The sequence below is a fragment of the Anser anser genome, assembly GCF_964211835.1.
Source record: "Anser anser genome assembly, chromosome: 5".
Lineage (NCBI taxonomy): Eukaryota > Metazoa > Chordata > Aves > Anseriformes > Anatidae > Anser > Anser anser.
The window spans coordinates 66,350,904-66,371,532 of NC_139725.1; the positions used below are offsets into that span (position 1 = coordinate 66,350,904).

Below are 20,629 nucleotides of genomic sequence, written 5' to 3' on the forward strand. Positions count from 1 at the left end.
ATCCTAAATGTTCCTCCTTTCCATTCCTGAGCCCAGGACTGTCTCACACATCAGCCCAGCAGAGTGGAAGCGGCACTGATCTGAGAAAAATAGAGAATATCTCATAGTCAGGGCTTAGAGAGGGAAAAAAAAGCAAACACGCGAGGCTTCCCAGAGCTATACAATCTCTTGAAAATAAATGAACAGATTGCCATGAATGAATAAACTGTTTAAGACACTAATTCACATTCAGGGGGCCGTAGAGCTGAGGGTACCGGTGAAGATGACAGAAATGTTTCCCTCTGATTGTTCCTGCATCACGCCATCTCGTTTCTGAAGGCAGCAAACAGAAGGTAGCCGTGCTCTGCAAACAAACTGCTCGGCGCAGATGGCATGCAGCGCGTCTGCCGGCAGCGGGCTCGTGACGAGGCTGCTGCCCGGGGAAGCAGCCTGTGAGCGGGCCTGCCTAGCTCTCCCCCATGGGAAGGAAGAAAATAGGGGGAACTTGGTCAGCAGCGATCAAAGGGCAGCAAACCCACGGCCCCGAGGTGCACGCGACAGCACCACGCCTGCGGCGGCAGTGGTGACGGGTCGGCTCGGTGCCCCTTGCTGCCCAGCGCCGTGCTGGGCCGCAGGGGTGCCTCGGTCCCCCCAGAGCCTGTCCCCAGCTGGAAACCCAGACTTTCAGAGTCCCCAGACTCTGAAACCCAGTTTCAAGCAGCCCCGTGTTTGATCTGATGCAGCTATGGAAACAGGGGTGGTAGGAAGGGATTTGTGGCTTTTTAGATAAGCCATCACTGTTAGCACTTCCAAAGGGTGTTTTGGTGGGTTCCTTGAGATGTCAAAATGGACCGAAGGTAAAAATCTGTGTGAAAGGAATAACTTGGAAATCCGTGAGTTAAGCTGCATTCAGCTGAGCAAATTATGGATGTGCAATTCAGGCTGCACCTACTGGGCACGTACGTTGCCATTGCTTTTAGCTTTCGTACACAGCCAGGCTCATTCAGTAGAGCAGCATTCTGACATCAGGAAAGAAATTACTAGATCTTACAATCTAATAATAGCTAAAGCCAAATTTTACTACGATTTATGCCTCTGCAACAGCTAACACTTCAGTGTGCTTGGGGATGACCAAGGGGAGGAGAGCTGCCCCTAGGGTAGCTTAGTAGTGAAAGTCAATCACAAGTCAATTAAAAAATCTGTGTTTAGTGGCTCACTAACACGGTGCAGCTGACACAGAGGGGAGTTCAGGTGGAGACACAGAAGGTGCTCACCTCTTTGTCTTTATAAGGCTGACCTACAGCTCAGCTGTAAAGCTGAGGTGGTGGTTTGGGCTGCTCTGTCCTGCATGGAACAAAGGTGAAACAGCTGGACTTGGGGGGGATGGGGAGAGGAGTGATATGGGAATGAGTGTGGTGGTGCTCAGGTGCCTGCTGTGCACCATCCCACTGTGATCACAGCCTTAGGTTAAGCCAAATTTGCCAAACTGTTAAGCTGGGCTTTGTAACACAAGCTCAAGCTTAACACTGCTGCCTTGCTGAGGCTCCAGCTGAAGCGGCGGTACCAGTTAGTGCTTCTGGGGATGAACAGTGCATGGCTGAGGGTCTGCAGCCTTTTGGGCTGCCTTGTCCTTGTGATGCCTTCAGCCCCACGTTGCTTAAGAAAACTGTCTTATAATACAGCTAATTGGGTTTTGTTGTTTTTCTTCCTCCATTGGATTGGTTTGTGGGTTTTAATGCACAAAATATAGACTGATTTTTCTGGGGGCTTTTGCTGTGTTTCTTGGTTGCCTGAATTCTGGTCTGGCTTTGTTTTGGCTGGGAAGTGTGTGGTTTCAGTACTAGCAGGTGTGGTCCAGAGGGGGAACTGTGCAGCACTGCGTTAGTTCCTAGGGATTCAGCACTGCAAACCAATGCTTTGTCCTGGTGCAGGCATGAGGCACATTGCGGCCTGCGTTAGCCCTGCAGGCACAGGAGCGTGCCCACAGCGTGTAGAGGTGTGGGTTGCAGTTAAACTCAAAGGCTAATGAGGGAGGAATCCAGTCCCAGAGCAACCCTGAAGTGCCTTTCAGTTTGGCAAAAGTAGTTTCTTCTCTCTTGGCTGCGCAGTTGAGTTGCTCTAATTTTGATTTGGTGGAAACCATTTCTCCTCAGCTGAAATGCCAGTGCAGCTAACTGGTGTTAAAGGCTGTGAAAACTGAGCAAAGATTGGGAGCTGCTGCAATGTATGGCTCCTCCTGCCGTGACCAAAGTATGTGACACCCTGCTCTGACTGAGAGTGAGCTGCGCAGGGACGGAGCTGCCTGGTGGGTGGGCACCCTGCCGGGGGGAGGAAGGAACAGGTCAGAAATAATGTCCCCATAAATGGGGACAGACCACTGTGTGGCCACCCATCACTCCCATAGGAGAAAATAAAAGGAAAATCCAGCAGGAGAACTGTTGCTTAAGAGGTTTCCTCTTTGCCTAGGGGAATGCTGACAACATGTGAACAAAGCCTTCCTCTGCCCTTAGACTTCTGGCTTCTTTGGTCAGGCTCATGTCTGTGTTTTTAAACATCACCTGTAGACTTTGTCCAGAGACTTCAGCATTTCGTTTTTTTTATAACCTCAGCGCTGTAGGGGTTCTTTTTTTCTTAAAACAGTAAGTTTGCCACAGTATGTAGTGAGTTAAGATCAGTGACTGCTTGAATGCAGGTGATTAAGAAATAACATGAGAAATAGTTTGAGTAAGGTAGCCCTTCCTCTGGCTTTTATTTTCAGCTGTTGATGGTGTGGGGATTTCTTGACTATTGGATTTAATAGTCACCAGTAGAACAATCATCCCCAAATCTCCCTGAATCACTTTTGAGTCTAGCAATATCTTGGTGTTATCTGATGCTAGGAAGTTGCACAGATTTTATTATATGTGAGCTGAAAATGTGTTTGACTTGTGTTAAAGTTCTTTGAAGATCCTTCTGTTATTTAATCTCCTTGAGAGCTGAAGACTGTGCATGTAACTGGAATATAGAGGTCACTGAAGCATTGGAGAGCAAAGGAAAACGTGGTCCTGAAGGAGATGGTGGGTGGAAGCCTTTCCTTTTTTCTTAAATCAAGTGCATGTGAAGCTTTCCAGCTTGACTCTGGAGGATATCCAAGAAGTAGAGTAGCTATTTTTGTTAAACTGTTTTCCTGAACAGCTGCCTACTCGTGAGAGTCCCTCTGCATTTATTTTCTATCTCAATATTCCTTTGGTAATAGAACATAGTCATTTAGACTTGAATAAAAAAAGGAATTAAAAGCCTAGAGTATACACAGGTATGGGTTTTCTCAGTACTTCTCTGTTGTTGCTGAGGGTAGTTGAATTTAACTCCTAATTACATAGAAGAATTTTGCAGACTAGGCAATGTTGATGCTTAAAATAAATTCCTAAATGGCAATTCTTAAGGCTGTGAAACTATTTTGGAAACAGAAAATTTTCAGTGTCTGTGCTGGTTTTATTATCAGAGTAGCTTTACCTGAATTTCAGCATGCTGTTTGGTGTCCAAGATGTTAACATTTCTATGTACCTGATTATCACAGTGAGTTTTGTGCTTATGCACAATTGTTAGAACATTAAATGTCACTTTCTTGTCTTCATGTAATATCTGAGGATCTGTTAATTAAGGCAAGATCAACACACGTAATAAATTAATAAAATTCAGAGCTTACCTAGCACTTACAAGCACAGTCTGATTCTTCTTATCAAAGATGCAATTATTTTAAGTTTGCCAATTTGAGACTTTCCAGACTCCAAAGAGCAGGCAGTTGAAGACTAATCTGACAATAAACTTGTCTTATTTAAGTTTATGTGGGAAGAGACAAGTATGTTTCATAGTCCATAGCTTCATACACCATTCACTGTCCTAATCCAAGGAGAGGGCTTAGACTAGCATGTATCCAGAGGGTTCTCTGAAAGGCTATTTTTACTCCTTACAAAGAGAGCTTATTTCAGAGCTAATGTTCCTGATGGACTACAGGACAGAGTTCCAGCTGCTGAGCAGACCAGAGGCACAGGTTCAAGAGGTGCTGTTGCACTGCTCCTTGAAATGGCACCTTCAGCCTACCAGGAATGGGCTTCAGAACTTGGGGATTCAGGTGCAGGGTCAAAAGTGGTCCATAAGTATGCAAGATAGTCTTGAGAAATATTTAGATAAGGTGATTCTCTGTGGAAAACTAACAGTAACAGGTAAAAATGTTGATGAAGAACCTACAAAACAAGGCATCATTGCATCCTTGCAAGTGATTAATCTAGTCTATTGCCACAAAATATTGATCTGTAGTCTTAAAATAAAAGCTGGTTACCTTAGCTTTCCCCTAAAGCAGTGGAAGGTGGTCTCACACAGCTCCTTCCCCTACGGAACATATCCCAGCAGGATTAGGCTTTTCTAACAGCAGCCTGTTGATGCTGACACAGGCTGTGTTTGTGGTCTTCCTGGACCCCTTCTGCTGGAAGCGCTGTCTGACCAGTTTTCTCTTCCCCTTTTTCAGTACAACTGAACTTCTTCCTACTTCCTCTTTTGTACAGTTATTTGTATTTATCCAGTTTCTCAAAATACCTATGCAGTCTAATCCTATTCTCTTGAATAAGTCTTGATGTCATCAACAAAAAGTAGTGTGATCTCCTGTCTTTTGCACTCATGACATACACGTGGAGTAGACCCGAATCTAGCCACCATGCTTGGTGGAGCCTTCCATGCTTCTGTTAACTGGCCTCAAAGCAGAAAGATCTCATCAGTTTTAACCCAGCATATAGCGCAAGGCCATGTGGCTGTTCAGGAGGCAGTCTCACAAACCAGTCTCGATCACTGCTAAAAGCAAGATATGTGGCATTTAGTTCCCTTCTGAGCAGTTCTACTGTCTCATTATGGATGGTCAGAGTCATTTGGCATGACATGCTCTTGACAAATCTATTTTTGGTTATTACTCATCACTTTATTTCCTGATGCTTGGAAACTTGTTTGGATTTTTCTTTCCTATTTCTATTGTTTTAAGCAAGTGTGATTATTCTGTTATTATACAAACCTTATTCTTTCTTTCCTTAAGATATGCATGTGTTTTTAATGGGACTCGTTACACAAATGAACATATATCAGGTTGTAACTATTAGTGCTGGAAGGTATCCATTAAATGCATCTGCTGGCCAAATTATTCTGCCATTTAACAAATGAAACAAACCCTTGCAGCAATACTGAACCAGGAATACAGTGTGTGCACAGTTAGATGTTTTGTCCTGTTTCTTTATTTTATGGCCCCATGAAGATGTGACATGCAAAGTGTAACTGAAGGCAGAACACAGCCCACAGTTTGATACAACGATGTAATCTCACCATATAAATGGCCTGTCAAGTTAGTTACGTGATCAGCTATTCAAATATGGGTGAGGTGTTTTTTCACTCCCATTCTCAGATAGCTAAGTGCTGAGCTTAAGCAGATCATTTTGTCATGCCATTTGGAATTGCACATTATTTTCTCACTTTCTCCTGAGTAATTTCTTACAAGTTTCCTGCTTACCTTTGAATAGAATAGCAGCTACTTTGGTCATCCATCAAAGCAGAGCCCGATGACAAAGTTTTACAGTAATACTGTCTGATTCCTGGGCAGAATAGACATCAGCACTCCACAAAGATAGAGTTGTCGTCACAGATCAAAAACCTTGGGAAAACTAAGCGATCCTTTCTCCTGCTGTCAAAGCCAGAATTATGAAGACAGGAGGAGAGATGTAACAGTGTAAGTAGCATACAAATACAGTAGCTTAACACACAGAATATTAAAAGCCTTAAAATTCAGGAGGATGAAGTGCTCCCCCCACCCACCCAAAATACCTGCAACAATAGGGCTCTCTTTGTGTGGCTTTTCTATGTAGAAAACCTTTTTCTTAAGAATTAGAAATTTTACAAACTCTAACTTGAGGCTAAAGTGGAGAAGAAATTGCTGAGAATATCTGTCAATATTTTAAAACAAATCTTTTTGTATTGAGAAAGTCTAAAAGATTTTTTCCATTAGCAAATGGTTTCCAGCTCCTGGTTTTATTTTATTTTATTTAAAAGCCAATGTGTAACTTGGTGGATATCAGCTTGCTCAAAGATGAGTGCATCTATGTGTAAAGTGAAATCTGTGCCCAGGACACATGTGACAATGAGCTCTTTGGCATTGCTTATGTCACTGCTCTGGATTAGCATGAGTAAAATCAGCAGTTGCCACCCGAACGGCACCTCTCTGCAAAACTTCTGAAGATCTGGCTTACTCTCAGTTAAGACAAAACAATGGCTTTCCCCTGTTTCATGACGCAAATATCGTGTAGCAGTAAAACAAGCAGAGCAGACAGCTTGTGTCACCCCAGGCAGAAGCAGGCAGTGCCTGGTGCCCAGGCTCCTTGTCTGCTCTCCTCCCATGCTGCACCCAGTGCTCTCGTGGCTGAGGGATGTGATTTCTGATGGGTATGGCTGCTTGCTGCTGTCAGAACTGCATCAGGTCAGACATATCCTGACAAGACAGGTTATTATCAGAAACCTGCCACTTCATCAGCAGTGATGTGTTAGCAGAAATCTGTCAGTTCTGAGGAATTTAAAGCAGAGAAGGCAAGATCGTGCCAGGGCTCCGGGAGGGAGGGAGCAGTAAGGTCAGTGCATTGAGTCTATTTTGTTACAAGCAACCAGAGTCTATCCCTAAAACTCAGTTCCATGTGTGGCCTAAAAATAATTTGGCTGTTTGTCCCCAGTATCCCTGCTTAGGCTTGTGTCCCAAATGCTCACTGTTTTTCAGTTTTCAGTCTTTGTATTCATGGCCACCTGTACTCATGTTAGCCTGCTTTTTCAACCTAAATACATTTATTCTCTCTAATGATATCAATGACGTTTGTACGTACCCATCAAACATGCTCCTGGCCTTCATTTTGATTTCCTGTATGATTATCCTCTTGTACGAGCAACTATCCGTTCACTGGCCACCACGTCTGTTTTCTGCCACTGCTTCATTTTGAATTCACCTTTCTGCACAGATCCTGCTAGGCCTGTCTGTACGTGTGATGATAAACTATACATCTATGAATTTAAATGGGAAGTAACACCTTGTTTTTGGAGCAGATCGGGCCTTTTAAAAAATAGGATTGGGCTTAAATATGGGCTTGAAAAATACGATAAATGTTTGGAGAAAACAAACGTTCAAAAAAACTCTGGATAATGTGAAACTGCTTTTTGGCTAGGGCAACCAACTTATCAAGTAGAGGATGAGGCTAATGTAAAGCCTTGATTATATGGAACAGTAAATAGTCTCCCTATATTCTGTTGTGACTTCAGATATATTGCAGGCCATACAAAGTCCCAACAAGGATCAGGTCCCCTTGTGCTCAATGATGGACCAGGTTGTAAGACAGTTATGTGACAAGTGCTAAGTCAAAAGGGTGGGGGAATATAATTGGATTTATTAAAGTGATCATGCTTCAGGGATTGTGCATTGTCTGGAAGAAGGATGCTTTTTCAAGTGAGAGTTCTGCTTTGTAGGAAGCTTCACAGAATCCAAGTCACTTTGAGAATGATTTCTCTAGCCGTAGGGAAATGCCAGATGCCATTGCCAACATCCAAAACAGCTGGTATAAATGTAAGGAACTACTTCAGGGTTTCTTATACCCTAAGAATTTGAGGGTAAAAAGAATAAATTTGCCATCCTATGGGAAACAAACTATTTTGTGAGGGTGCTTTGCAGTGACAGTGGGATGGAACCCCAGGGGGGCTCCAGTGAAGCCAAATGTGCCTCATAATCAATCCACAGCCTACAGAGAATGTCAGAAATCTTTTTTCCCCCACCCTTTCCTCCAAGTTTTTGTGATTCACAGGTAGTTTTTGCAGGTTCTTCCAGACAGCCTGTGTAGGACACCTTTGGAGATCTTTAAAGTAGATACCTTCCATCTCTTCGTCCCTGGAAAACAGACTTTTTCTAGCAGAAATAGTCAATGGTTCTACTTGTTCCATTCTGTCTGTATCTGCAGCTGGTAACTGTATACTGGGCAGTTGTGCCCAGTGTAATGATATTTATGTTTGGCAGATTTAAATGATTTGGGCAACAACTTTTCAAAGCAACATATCTTTGAATATTTTCTAGCTCTCTAATAAATAGAGCATTCCAGATTCAAGATATTATTCAAAATTTACTTGCAGCATGAATTACAATGGAACTATTTCAATCCTTCCCTAACTACTTAACTGGGATTTTCATGGTGTATAACCTGTTTTTTTCTCCAAGTGAAGGAAGCTCAAACGTTAGGTAGTATAAACTATTTTTACTTACTGAAAGAAATTGAATAACAGAAGCAGTTTTCTTCCAGGCCTCTGCATCCTTTCTTGCACCTCATAAGAGAAAAAAGCAGAGAAGGGAAATTGGGCAAGAAAAATGCTTGGAGCCCATGGGCTTTGGGTAATATGTGTCTCTTAGAACACCCTGTTTCCAGATGCAATTATAATGGAAAAAATTAGCTTTTCCAGAGACCAGTTTTACATGAAACAAAACTTTGATCTATGATTTCCATTGCTTGTTCATGGGGAGGAAAAAAAAAAAGGAAATACTGCACAGAGTCTGGGGAAAAGGTGGAAAAATCAATATTGGTAGTATAAAGAAGAAATATATTTAACACTGATCTGTGGCACAATCTTCTCAGTATTAAGCTGTGCAAAAGGCACATACTTGGATGCAAAGTGGGGCTGAGGGAGCTGGTGATGAGAAGTGATAATCTCCTTAAACTGTTGATAACCCAGAAATCTGCATTACATGTTGATCAGAATTTCCCATCAGCAAGGTCTAGGGAAAATGAGGTAACTCTTAAAATGGAAAAATTAAAATTATCTTGGGAAAAGGGGAAAATATTTCCTTTGTTTTGAAGTGTGGGTTTTGTGCTCAATAGTATGAAACACTTGGCATGATCAAAGAGATGCAAATCCCATACTGGGCACGGGACCATGGCTAAGCCAGTACAGGGCTTGATACTGATGTCAAGAGCTGAATGCTTCACCTTAGGAAACTTGAAAACCCAACGTCTGTGCTACAGTGGTTTGTAGGGGTACTCTGAGAATTTGCGTCCTCCCTATAATTCAAAATGTCCAGAAAAACAAGAATTTTTATGAATCTCTACCTGTGCATTAGACAGGCAATCCATGGCACCAGTGCAGTCCACGTGGACTGTAGACCTGAGACTTTACAGCACCCTTGGGTGGATAAAGTTTACTGGCAGAAAGCAGGTAGGTCTGAGTCTGAGATGCTGAACAAAGGGCAAAACCAGAACAGCTGATGGGAAGGGACACATGAAAAGGGTCATCAGGCACAGAGCAAAGCAACACTGGGGAGACCTGCTACATACTCAGATAAGGGCAGCTATCTCTGCCTGCAAACAGATGGACTGGCACCCAACACTGAAGATCCGGTAAGGGTTCATCTGTGCGTCTGCAGAGTGAAGTCACAGGGCAACGCCCCTGGGTGCGTTCGGTACCGTGCGCCCAGTTCAGGAGGAAAACTCCTTTGTGTGACTGGTGGGTCTCTGGGGCTGCAAACTGCTGGAGTACGTGTAAGGTAAGTGTTATCAAAGAAATGGGTATATCAATAGAAAATGACCTGAGGGCAATGTCTGGCCACACAGACCTAACAAGGTGTCTCTCTTTGGTAGGACAGCTGCTTCTCTAGGCAAAGCAGCTGTGGTCGATTCTAGGTCCTGAGGCTTCAGTTACTCTTCTGATTTCATTGCAAACTATTTGTTCAGCTGGCAGGAATATGGGCCAGTACAAGAATTACGCAGGGATTAGGGAAATGATGAAGGGCTGTATTTAGAAATGTGAGAGGCTTCAGTGATGTTATTAGCATAAAAATTGGAGTGAGAAGGAGGGAAGGAGTTGGTCTGAATGAATGTGGCTTGTGGAGAGGAGGAAGAACTAGAGAAGATATAACTTAGCCAGAGCTTGTCTGGTGAGCTTGGGTAGTCTGCTAATTGAAAAGAATATATTTTTTTCCAGTTTAAATTTACTTTTGTATTTATACATCTCGTAAGTATCCACGAAGTCTGGCATTGCAGCACAGAAGCATTGCATTGGATTGATTCCCGTTCCATCAGTCCATTGCACTGGACTGATTCCCCTCCAGCCATGCCCAGACGGGCTGTATGAGAGGAGAGAGTTTTCTTGAATGTTACTGTATTTTGTTTCACCCCACTCCAGCAGTTGAGAGGTGGTTTGAGTGTCATCATCTTTTAAAGTAAAGATGGATTGGCACCATTTTTTCTCTTTAAAGAGTACAAGTAATACAGACAAAAAAACAGAACTCTGGCAAATTAGAAACCTCTTTATTTATTTTTGCTATATTTGCTGGTTATACCTACCCCTGCTCATCTGCTTCCTACTCTGCTCCCAGCACAGAGGCATTTGGGAAGATGTACGTGGTCCAGAGAAGGGCTACGAGCTGGTGAAGGGCCTGGAGCACAAGTCCTGTGAGGAGCGGCTGAGGGAACTTGGGGGTGTTCATTCTGGAGAAGAGGAGGCTCAGGGGAGACCTTCTTGTTCTCTGCAACTGCCTGAAAGGAAGGTGTGGAGAGCTGGGGGTCGGCCTCTTCTCGCAGATAACTAGTGATAGGACTAGAGGGAATGGCCTCAAGTTGTGCCAGGGGAAACAAGGAGACATTTCTTCTCATAAAGAGCAGTCAGGCATTGGGATGGGTTGCCCAGGGAGGTGGTGGCATCACTGTCCCTGGGGCTGTTCAAGGAAAGGTTGGACGTGGTGCTTAGGGACATGGTTCAGTGGGTGACATTGGTGGTAGGGGGTGGTTGGACCAGATGATCCTGGAGGGTTTTTCCAACCAATTCTATAATTCTATGATTCTGTGAAGCTGACCTAAGGCAGATCTACTGTTCCGTAATTCCAGTTCTCCTCTTTACTCTTGTTTTCATTTTCTATACTTTCTTTTTGTTATTCTTTTTGGAACGATGTGCCTATTTTGTCATTATCTTATTCAAATCAATAACTCAACTTTTTTTGTTGTTAATGGAAATGTGCTGTTGGTGATGTATGTACTAATTCAGATGTTGGCACCTGGGCAAATACTAGTTTCAACGTAGGTTTTCTATACATTACAAAAGTAAGGACTAAGAAACCACAGTAATTTTTCAGAATTTGTGAGTATATTTTTTTCACCAAAAAGCAATTTTCCCTGTAGGAGGAAAAACAAACGAAAAAAACCCACAACTTAATCCAAACTTACTTTGATCTCTTCCCACTTGTTTTTCCTCTTAATAACATGCAACCTACACTTCAGTAGTGCCAGCAGTGCTGCTGTCTGGCACTTCATTCCCCTACTCCAGAACACTTGGGTAAGTAGGTACCCAGGAAAAGCCAATCTTAGCAACATCTCAGTAAGTATCATTCATGTGTATATATTAAAGAAACCCCAACAACCTAATCTCTGAAGTGTTCCTCTGATATACTTGTGGTATCTGTGAGAGTTGAGGACACTTACTATAGTTGCATAGAAGAACATTTGAAATCAAAACTCATGGGCTCAGTGAGGATGAGTTTTAATAAAGTCTGTAGCATTTTTTCTATTATATAGACTGTTGATGAGCTAGAAGAAAATACATATTCCAGTCGAGTTCTAATTTTAAAAGGGATTTTTTACAGCAATAATTGTATTTTGTTAAAGTTGAGGATATTCTTACACATCACCATAACAGTGGCCAGGTTCAAACACGCATGGCTGACACCTGGGAAAGCAAAGCAACCATAGATAAAATAGCTTTAATTGAAAATGTGACCCTGCCCCTGAAAAGAAACCAGGCTGTTACAAATGCTTGCAATTGCTGTTAGTGAAAATCTGCTTCCAGAAAGATCGTCAAAACCTCTGGGCATAGAAAACATTAGCATCCCTTCCTTGCACCTGTTTGCTTTTCTCATGCCAATATTTTACAAACTGAATCATGTTTGGATTAGTGAGATCCCCTCAGTATCAGGTATGAGTGATTCTGCAGGTATAGGGGAAAAATCGACCATGTTCAAAGCTGTCTTGTCCAGGCTAAAGTGCAGTGCTGCCAGAAAGCAGGCTTTTCAGAAAGATAGCTTGAAGGGCTTGATCCAAGTGGGCTCCACTTACTGAAGCACAATATGTATATATGTACACTTGTACTGATGACACTTTCAAGTGTGGTGAAATTTTCATTGCAAACTATTTGTGCAGGAAGGACTGGTGTTGGGAGAATAAGGAGAAGTAGAAGAGAGGATGGGGAAGTCAGGCACGCTTGACTGCTGAGCGGAGGATGAAGGGGAGTCTTCTGTTTCACAATCTGCTTTCCAAATCTCCTGGTTACAGAAGGAGTTTTCAAGATCTATGTGAAGTAGAACAGCTCAGGCCCCAGAGGTTTCTTGTGGGTGAACAGGACTTGTGGGTGACTTGCTATTTCCACTCTGTTTTCTATTTTCTTCAGACTTAAAGACTTCTTCCCTTAAGACTTTGAAAAGTCTTATTTTGATCTAAAGTATGGAGAAGGAAAAAAAAAGAGCTGTGAATGTTTCTACAAAGGAGGATTTGTTGACTGACAGGCAGCCCTATTGGTCTGTGCCATGCTGGGTGTCACTGATGTTGGAGTGATGCCCAGGAACTGCAGGAAGGACAGGATGAACAAACACATCACACCATCACAACTTGGTAAAGCTAGGAAAGGTGTTTTTTTTTCCTCTACTCACAGTCAAACCTACAAAATGTATATTCTTTTTCAGGAAGCCTGATATTCATACGCAAATGTTAGTGACCAGAGGGAACATCTGCTTTGGTTAGGTCCACAGTCCAGTACCTGATGCCTGCAGAAGTATAGGAGCAGGGGAAGCACACAGTGATATTTCTCCGAATTGCAGCCTCCAAAAGTCTATAGTAAGACCAAGGGATTCAACAGCCACCAGTTCATTTTTTCATCAGTGGGTCTTCCTGAAAATCCACCTGTGGCAAGGCCCCGCAGTCCAGCTGCGTGGTGAGAACCTGCTGCTTTCTGCTCCACCGTGCGGCTTCCCGGCTGCAGCAGTGCCTGCCCCCAGCTCCTGCAGAAGACAGATGTGACCCTTCCTTGTTAACCTTGGCAGCCCTTCGCAGTTGTACTCACCTATATCTCGTTCCCCTCAATTCTCTTCTCTGTGCTGGAAGAGTACAGTTTATTTGGGGAATATTAAAAAAAAGACCCTGAAAAATGTAGTCCATGACAATATTTCAAGCTGATGGCTTACACATTATAGGAGCCTTTAATCTTCCTTGGGATAAAGTAAAACTGAAATTATCATCTGGCTGGGAAGTGCTGTGATGTTGAGCTCAATACCAGAACAGACTGGTTCTGGGCAGAAAGAGGGGCAGGGGGAGCCGCTGGGCTCCAGCTCGTGCCCTTTGCCTCTTGGATGCCTGCGTCTTTCTGACGGCCCATCAGGAATGGAGTCAGAAGGGGAAAGGGGATAAGATTTGCGGGGCCTGTAGCTACAAATTAGAATCTGATTGTACTGTTTTGAAGAGCAGTCTGAAAAGTGGTTGTTTTTTCCCACTATGTACCTGGATGACAATTTGCTTACTATTTACTTTGCTCTACTGGGAGTTCATTTCATTTTCCAAGCTATTTCCTTCTGTTATTACAGGATGTGGTTCTCCTTGCTGCATGCTTTCAGCCCCCGCGTCCCTTTCATCCTTCCCCTGTGCCCCGTTGCCGTGAGTTTGGAGCACCCACAGGCAGCACCAGCTTTGGGGGACATCATCTCCCTGTGGGCACAGTGTGACCCACGCCACCGACTGGGGAACCTCGTGCAGGCTACTGGGCTTCTTAATGAGTTGTTACTGGCACGTGCAGGCTCTTCTGGCATGGAGCTGCACAGGGGCACGTGCTGCTTGCGGTATCCTCAGCTTCTGCTGCAAAACCCATGGCCTCTTTGCAGGCAGCCTGCAGCCCTGTGGCTGCAATGCCCGTGTGGAGTAGGAAATCCAGTCCTTTTATCTGGAAAAAAATGTTGAAAATATCACTACGCTGGCTTGTTAATTCTTTCTGCCACTTCACCTCTTGGTCATTTTATTCTTCACCTCTTCACCATTAAGCCTTTAGTGGCCATTAGGGAAGAAAATCAGAATATAGAGCCTGGCAAATTATTCTATATTTATATATATATTTATCCCTCTATTGCATTTAGCCCAATTGAAATATCCACTTGAATGGTTTATGCTTTAAGTGCAGTGCCTTAGATCTCAGAAATGCTGCCTTTTGGGGAAGGCTTGGCTGGAACATAGGGACGGGCTGTGGGTATGGCCTCTGTGCCAGGTAGAAGAGGCTTTAGCTCGTGTCCTCCTTGAAGCCTGAGGAGGGGCACAGCGACTGCAGGTCACAAAACTGCTTCCCCATCCTAGTAGTTAGGGGGTGCAGTGCCAATCAAGAAGGCAGGAAATTGCACCTAATGAACAAATCAAGTAAAGGTACTGCTATTTTTCATCACTGATTTTTTCTTCTCAGATTTTACACATTTTTGCTCCTTGAAAAAGTAGTTGCTCATACAGCCAAATAATACGTCTGCTTCCCCCTTCTCTGCGTTTTGAGGTCTGGTTGTTGCCATTAGACACGCGACACAGCTTCAGCACCACGAAGGGGCAAGCAAGGCAGAGATGAGAGGTTAGGGGTGAAGCCTAGTAAGAAAGGATGTAAAAGATATCAAGGAGATAGATGCCAAACATTTGTGTCACAAAGTTTGGTGTTAAACATATTTGAGTAGATCATACTTAAGAAGGTGAGGTTTTTAATGTGCATGCTTTATTTCAGGACAAGATGCCGGGGTGGATCCGCTGCAGGCACAGCACGCTGGGGGGACACGCGCTGCCCGCACCCTGGGGACAGGTGGCACCAGGTCAGCGGTGCCATCACAGCACAGAAACAGGAGCCACGAAATCACTGTCCTGCTGGGATATTCAGGTTAGTCAATGAGGTTTGGATCACATGTGTTTCTGCTCTTGCAGCCATCCTACCTAACCCCCTGTGACAGCGCTGTAAGTGACTACATTATTTCATCAGCGAGGGCCATGCTATGTGATATAAAGACAATCAATACTAATAGCAGAGCAAAACCTACAATTCTTGTTTCCATCTTCTGCTGGGCTATTTTCAATATCAAAATATTCCATCTATCTGTGTGTATTGAATAATTCAGAAAAAATATAGGTTAAATATTAGCAGGCATAGCTCTTCATTAGGATTGTATTTCTAGAGCTTTATTTCCTTGTTTCTGTCTACTGATATTCTGCTACTCGTATCGTTTCTTCACAGGCTGCAGCTTCCGAGGGCACCGCGGGGCCCCTTGGAGCCCCGGCTCAGGTCCAAGGCCACAGGCACGCACAGGAGACGGTCTGGGCGGGCAGCAGGGGAGGCACCGAGCCCGCGAGCAAGGCTGCCTTCGGGGAACTAATTTAGGCAGAGAATTTCTAGATTAGCTAAATTGAATCAAAACATTGCAATACAGTTCAATAATTACTTTTACAGCAAATGTGCTTTAAAATGAACAAATCATTTTGACAGAGAACTGAGCAGCTGATGATAAACTCATATGAAAGTATGAGCTTTGTATATATGAAACTGTATAAAAGCCTTTAATATATTTTTACTATGATCATTAATATAGCATATATTCAAGAAACTTCTACTGAAGCTTTCAATTATCTTTTTTTTCCCTTGTTTAATAAAATGTTGATGGAGGATGAGTAATAAGTTGTCTTTGGGTATCTCAACTGCAATCATTATTTTCCACTTAAAATTAAATTACTTTTAAATTTTGGTTATATAAATTTTAATAGCAATAAATGGTATGCCATTATCTTAATATAGTGCAATTTATCACCTATGAAAATCAATAAATCTATTAAAGACAGGCAACAAACTGTTAGGTCTTTCCTGTTGTACAGAGGCCAGAGGAAAATTGGCTTTGGGGGAAGTAGAGGTGCCATTCGGTTCCGTGCCACAGACCCGTTGTCCTCCCCAAACCACAGAGCAGAGCCCTGTTCCTGGTGCCCGAACTTCTGATGGGACTACGGGCAGCAGGGCACCTACTGGCACCTCTCCAGCACCTCCCTGCACCTGGATGTGCAGCCACTGCCGGGTGCCGGTGCCTCCCCCATCCCACAGCCTCGCACCCCCCTGGGTGCATCCCTCACACTTCCCTGGGCGCTGGGGTGGGGGAAACTGCAGCCACAGGAAGGTGTCTGGCTGATACTTAGCTCCAGAAAATGCTAGGGATAGAAACTTTTTAAAAGCTAACTTTTAATTCAATAAAGCTATCCCCTCGAACCAATTTTATTTTAATCCTTGAGAGGTGAGAGCCTTTTAAGTCAAATAGAAAACGTTAATAAACTTTCATGTTGTGTGTTTCTGTGCTAATTCAGTAATAGCTGTCAGCACCTTTCTTTCCCCACTTTCACCTTAACAAGTGAATGCATGGCACTGCCTCCAGCCTGCGCAGTGATTATTAATTTACCAACCCTTCAGAATGTGTTTTGTTCCTCTTTTTTTGTGTGCGGTGGCAACAGCCACTCATGCTCAGCGTGGTATGGTGGATGTCTGTGGGACACCGCCCGTGGCAGGGGAACATCCCCAGGGGCCTTGGATGAGCGTCCAGCTGAGGTTGGTACATGCAGCCCTGAGACTGGCTGTAGCTCCTTATATTCAGGTTGTAGCACTTGTGTGAAATCCAGATAACCTCCCCGTTGTCTCACGGCAGCTGCGGATGTCGCCCCGCCAGCCTCGCGCCGTCCCCTGCAAGGCCGCGCTGCTCCCTGCGTGCTGGAGCACAGCAGTGCCTGCTGCTGTGCCGGGAGAGATTTATCAGCTGTGCAAATCGATATGTTTCTTAAATTAACTGTACTACGGTAGTGGTGAGACCGTCTGAGCCAAATGCAATCTCACGCTGCCTCAGACAAACATGAAATGTAATGCCTTGCACTAACCGATAAGCCCCATCTTATCACAGTCTTTGTTCTGCTGCTCCTTTAGTGCTGCCCCATTTATGGGCTCTTCACTCCCTCTATTTTGGCTTTCCTCAAGCTGCATTTCCTATGTCTCGAAAGTGGGCAGGATGAGCTCTGCACGGCTTCCCACTGGGGCCTGGGCTGCTCCCTGCACCCCAGCATTGAAGTGCTGGCAGCACTACCTCACTTCTGCTCAGCTGTGGTGCGTGGGCAGCTCTGCAGGGCCATGGCCATGCCGTGCCTTGTACACAGCCTCTCTAGCATAGAGCAGTCTTCCACATCGCACCCCTCACAACCTTTCTTTCAAATGTACCCAGCCTTTGGCATTTGCCTTGTCTGGGAAACACGTCATTTCATCAAAGAGTAAAGTTGTGATATTAGAGATAAACCCCCAAAGTTGCAGCTTGTCCACACATCAGTAATGGACTGCGCAGCTTATTTAGCTATTATTTTTTATCATGTAGTCATTTTCTGTGCTATTCTGTGTATGCAAGGCACAGTATACTCTAGCTGAATGCCTGTATTTCAGGATAGGCTAACACCTGAATGATGAAAATGGGAAAGACAAGTGATTCATTTCTCAAAATTAGCTGTGCCCCCACATTTCAGACAACTGGGCATGATAATGTCTTGCATAGCACCTCAACCACGTTATATGGAAGACTGATTGAAAGCTGGAAATGAGCCTTGAAGAAAATGACATAGAACTATTTACCCATATTCAGCAGCGGCCAGCAGGACTTCATGCTGATGTACTGTCAACATATCTCCTCAGCCTTATGTTTAATTCAGCGCAGAGCTTGTAGTGGAATAACATCAAGTCAAGCTTTTATTAAAATTTCCTTACTTGAAGTCTCAAAGCAACCAGTGTCATTAGAGTTTAAGCATGGTGGTGAATAAGGAACCAGAGAGCTGTTAGGACAAACAAGAACACTTCAAGATTAGCACTGGATTCAATTAACTGCCTCGCACCCTTTGCGTTCAAGCAGCGAGATTTTCTTGCCCCCGGGCACCTCTGAGGGGGGCTGTCCCCCGCCAGCAGGCACAGCCCCACAGCCTGGGTGCCTTCAGCTTCCTAACGCGTGGGGAGCGCTGCCGAGGTCCTGCCTGGTGCCTCGCAGGTTGGAGGTAGAGAAGGTTTCTCCTGTCCTTTTCTGTTTAAATGCCCAACTCGCATGCTTGGCACCACTCCGACATGGCAAAGGGCTTCTGCCATTCCAAAATAGAAGGGATCTGTACAGCACGGTAGGCTGGTAACGTTTTGGTTTGCTTGTGTGCTTTGATCAGCAGCTGTGATAACTTTCGCTAATTTTTATGGCTTAATGTGCTTTGCTTTTCTAGCACGAAGCAGAAAGAGCTACAGAGCCAGTGATCTGGATCATGGAGAGCAAACCACCTCAAAAAACACACAGTCATTAATTATAAGGGAACTATTAATCAGTAGGTTCGTTTTGGAACAGTGAGATGCAAGGGCCAGTGTTAGATGGAAACAATCATGAGGAAGAACAGTTATTGAAAAAGATAATTAAAAAAGTAAAAACTTTAAGGAAAAAAAAAGTACTTGTGTAAAGGTAAATATTTGTTACAAGAACTTGAGTAATGTGAGCGGGGCAGAGCTGCTTCATGGCATGCAGAGCACGGGTTCAGCCGCCAGGCCCCTGAACGGGAGAGCTGGAGCCCTGGTGGGCCACCTTGCTCGGCACAAGCTGGTGACAGCCAGGAAGGGGCTGGAGGGGAAACCTTTCGTTCCTGTTGGACCTCCCTTCTGTTTGGGCTGGGAATCGCTCTCACCCAAACCAACAACTGCTCAGAGTGCTGCCAGGTGGGGAGGGATTCATTCTGTGATAGGGTTGAGATGCCCTGCTTTGCCTGGGAGAGGACACATCTTCGGTAGTGGCTGAGGGGAATGGGGTTGGCAAAGAGAAAAGGAGTTTTATTGTGAAGGACAGCTAATAACATACTTTGCTAAGTGGCTGCAGAGACCCCATGGAAGAGCTGGCTGTACAAGATACAGGTGTGTGGGCGCCTGGGGGCTGCCGCAGAGTTACGGGGGGGCGCAGCGCAGCAGGAGCCGTCCCCTTACCCCTGCCCCAGGGCTGCCGCCACAACCGCAGGAAGGCGAGGATAGAGATGCTCCGTGATGGCAGACAAACAGTTTGACTGTTTCCTCATGTACCTTTCTCTGCCTCATCAGTGTAAACAGCGGAAAAAAATCAGTTTGATTGTCAAGTTGGCTTTCTTTACATAGTGACTCATGCTGGTGCTGCACCTCAAGCATCAGCTGTGCTGTTTGCTAAATAATATTAAGGAATGAGCAGTCAAGGCTCTCCTGAACTTCATGGTGATGAGTTAAGATATGCTGTGAGCTTTGTCACAGCCTTTGGTGTATCAAAGCCAAAAGCAAAAGGCTTCCTAGAGTAGCCGAGACAAATGCTGTGTTTCCAGCTTTCCTGTGACACATGCAGAAAGCAGGAGAGTGCTATGTAAAAAAGTGTAACGTGCATCTCTCATGGAATGTTAATGGGTAGGAACCACCTTGCATTTAACAGATGCAAAGGCACCTGATTCACGTAGGAGTCGCTCTGGGGAAGACCTGTGCAGAAGAGGCTCCACCAAGGAAGAGCCAGCAGCGCTGGGGGCTGAGCTGTCACCACTGCTGGAGCCATGCCCGCTGAAGCAGTGTTTGGTTTTCTGCTTACATGGAGTAGGCAGCAAGGGGCAGCAACAGCACGAAAGGGATTAGTGCACTCGTATTAATAGTAATTTATTCTTACCTTGTGACGAAACTCCACAGAATCACAGCCTCTGAGCAAATATCTTCATCCGTCTCATGCAGACCTCAGCTGTGTGTTCTCGCACTGCTCACGTCAGGCTGTTCTCTGGTGATCCCAGCTCTTTGCACTCGCCTTCCCCTGAGCTCTCCCTCTGATGCCGTGCCAGGAGGCTGCAGTGCTCGAGCAGGAGGTTCTGCTCTGCTCCCTCATCGGGCACCTCCGGGACTTGGGGTGGTGGGACGTCAGTATGGGGGCTGCAGAACCAAATCTGTCAGAAGGACACCGGCAGGGATGGGAAACTAGTTGGTTAAGCAGCAGGTCTTGTGCTTTTTTCTGTCCTTTTGGTAGGTGTTTTCCATAGTAGTTCACAAAATTTCACATTCTGAGTGAAAGAGTTCACCAGCATGCTCTCTCTCTGTTCCATCCTTGAGTTTCTTCACTCTTTAGTTCACCACTCATGGCATCAGCTGTTGGTTTCAATTTTAGCTTTGCTGTGCTCACCTTGGAGTAGATCAATTCACCCATTGACGCCAAGTGTTGGGCAAGGTAAACTCCAGAGGTCCCTTCCAACCTTAGCAATTCTGTGATTCTTCTGTGAACTCTCCAGTTTTTGTAGTTCGTCTCTTCCTCAGCAACTCCTAATAAATGCCTTCTTGTGCCAGCCACCCTGGGCTGGCCGTGCTAGAATAAGAACCGGGAGGGAACCCAAGGGCACTGCAACATGCACAGCTTCATCCAGCACTGGCACCACTACCTAGATGTGTTGTTATGCACAACAATATCTAAACAATGACTCAGTTGGTAATTGAGATAAAAGTTTAAAAAAAAAAATCCCTTTCCTAGAAGGTATGACTTGTTTGAACAGAATTTCTT

General features: G+C 44.6%; 1 long non-coding RNA gene across 1 annotated transcript; it reads left to right on the top strand.

Moving 5' to 3' along the window:
* Window positions 1–1,209: 1,209 nt before the first annotated feature.
* LOC310901028 lies at window positions 1,210–15,729 on the top strand. The gene is made up of 3 exons (XR_014585542.1): window positions 1,210–1,338; window positions 14,791–14,940; window positions 15,292–15,729. It is a non-coding gene; the product is annotated as an uncharacterized lncRNA (long non-coding RNA).
* The last annotated feature ends 4,900 nt before the right edge of the window (window positions 15,730–20,629 follow it).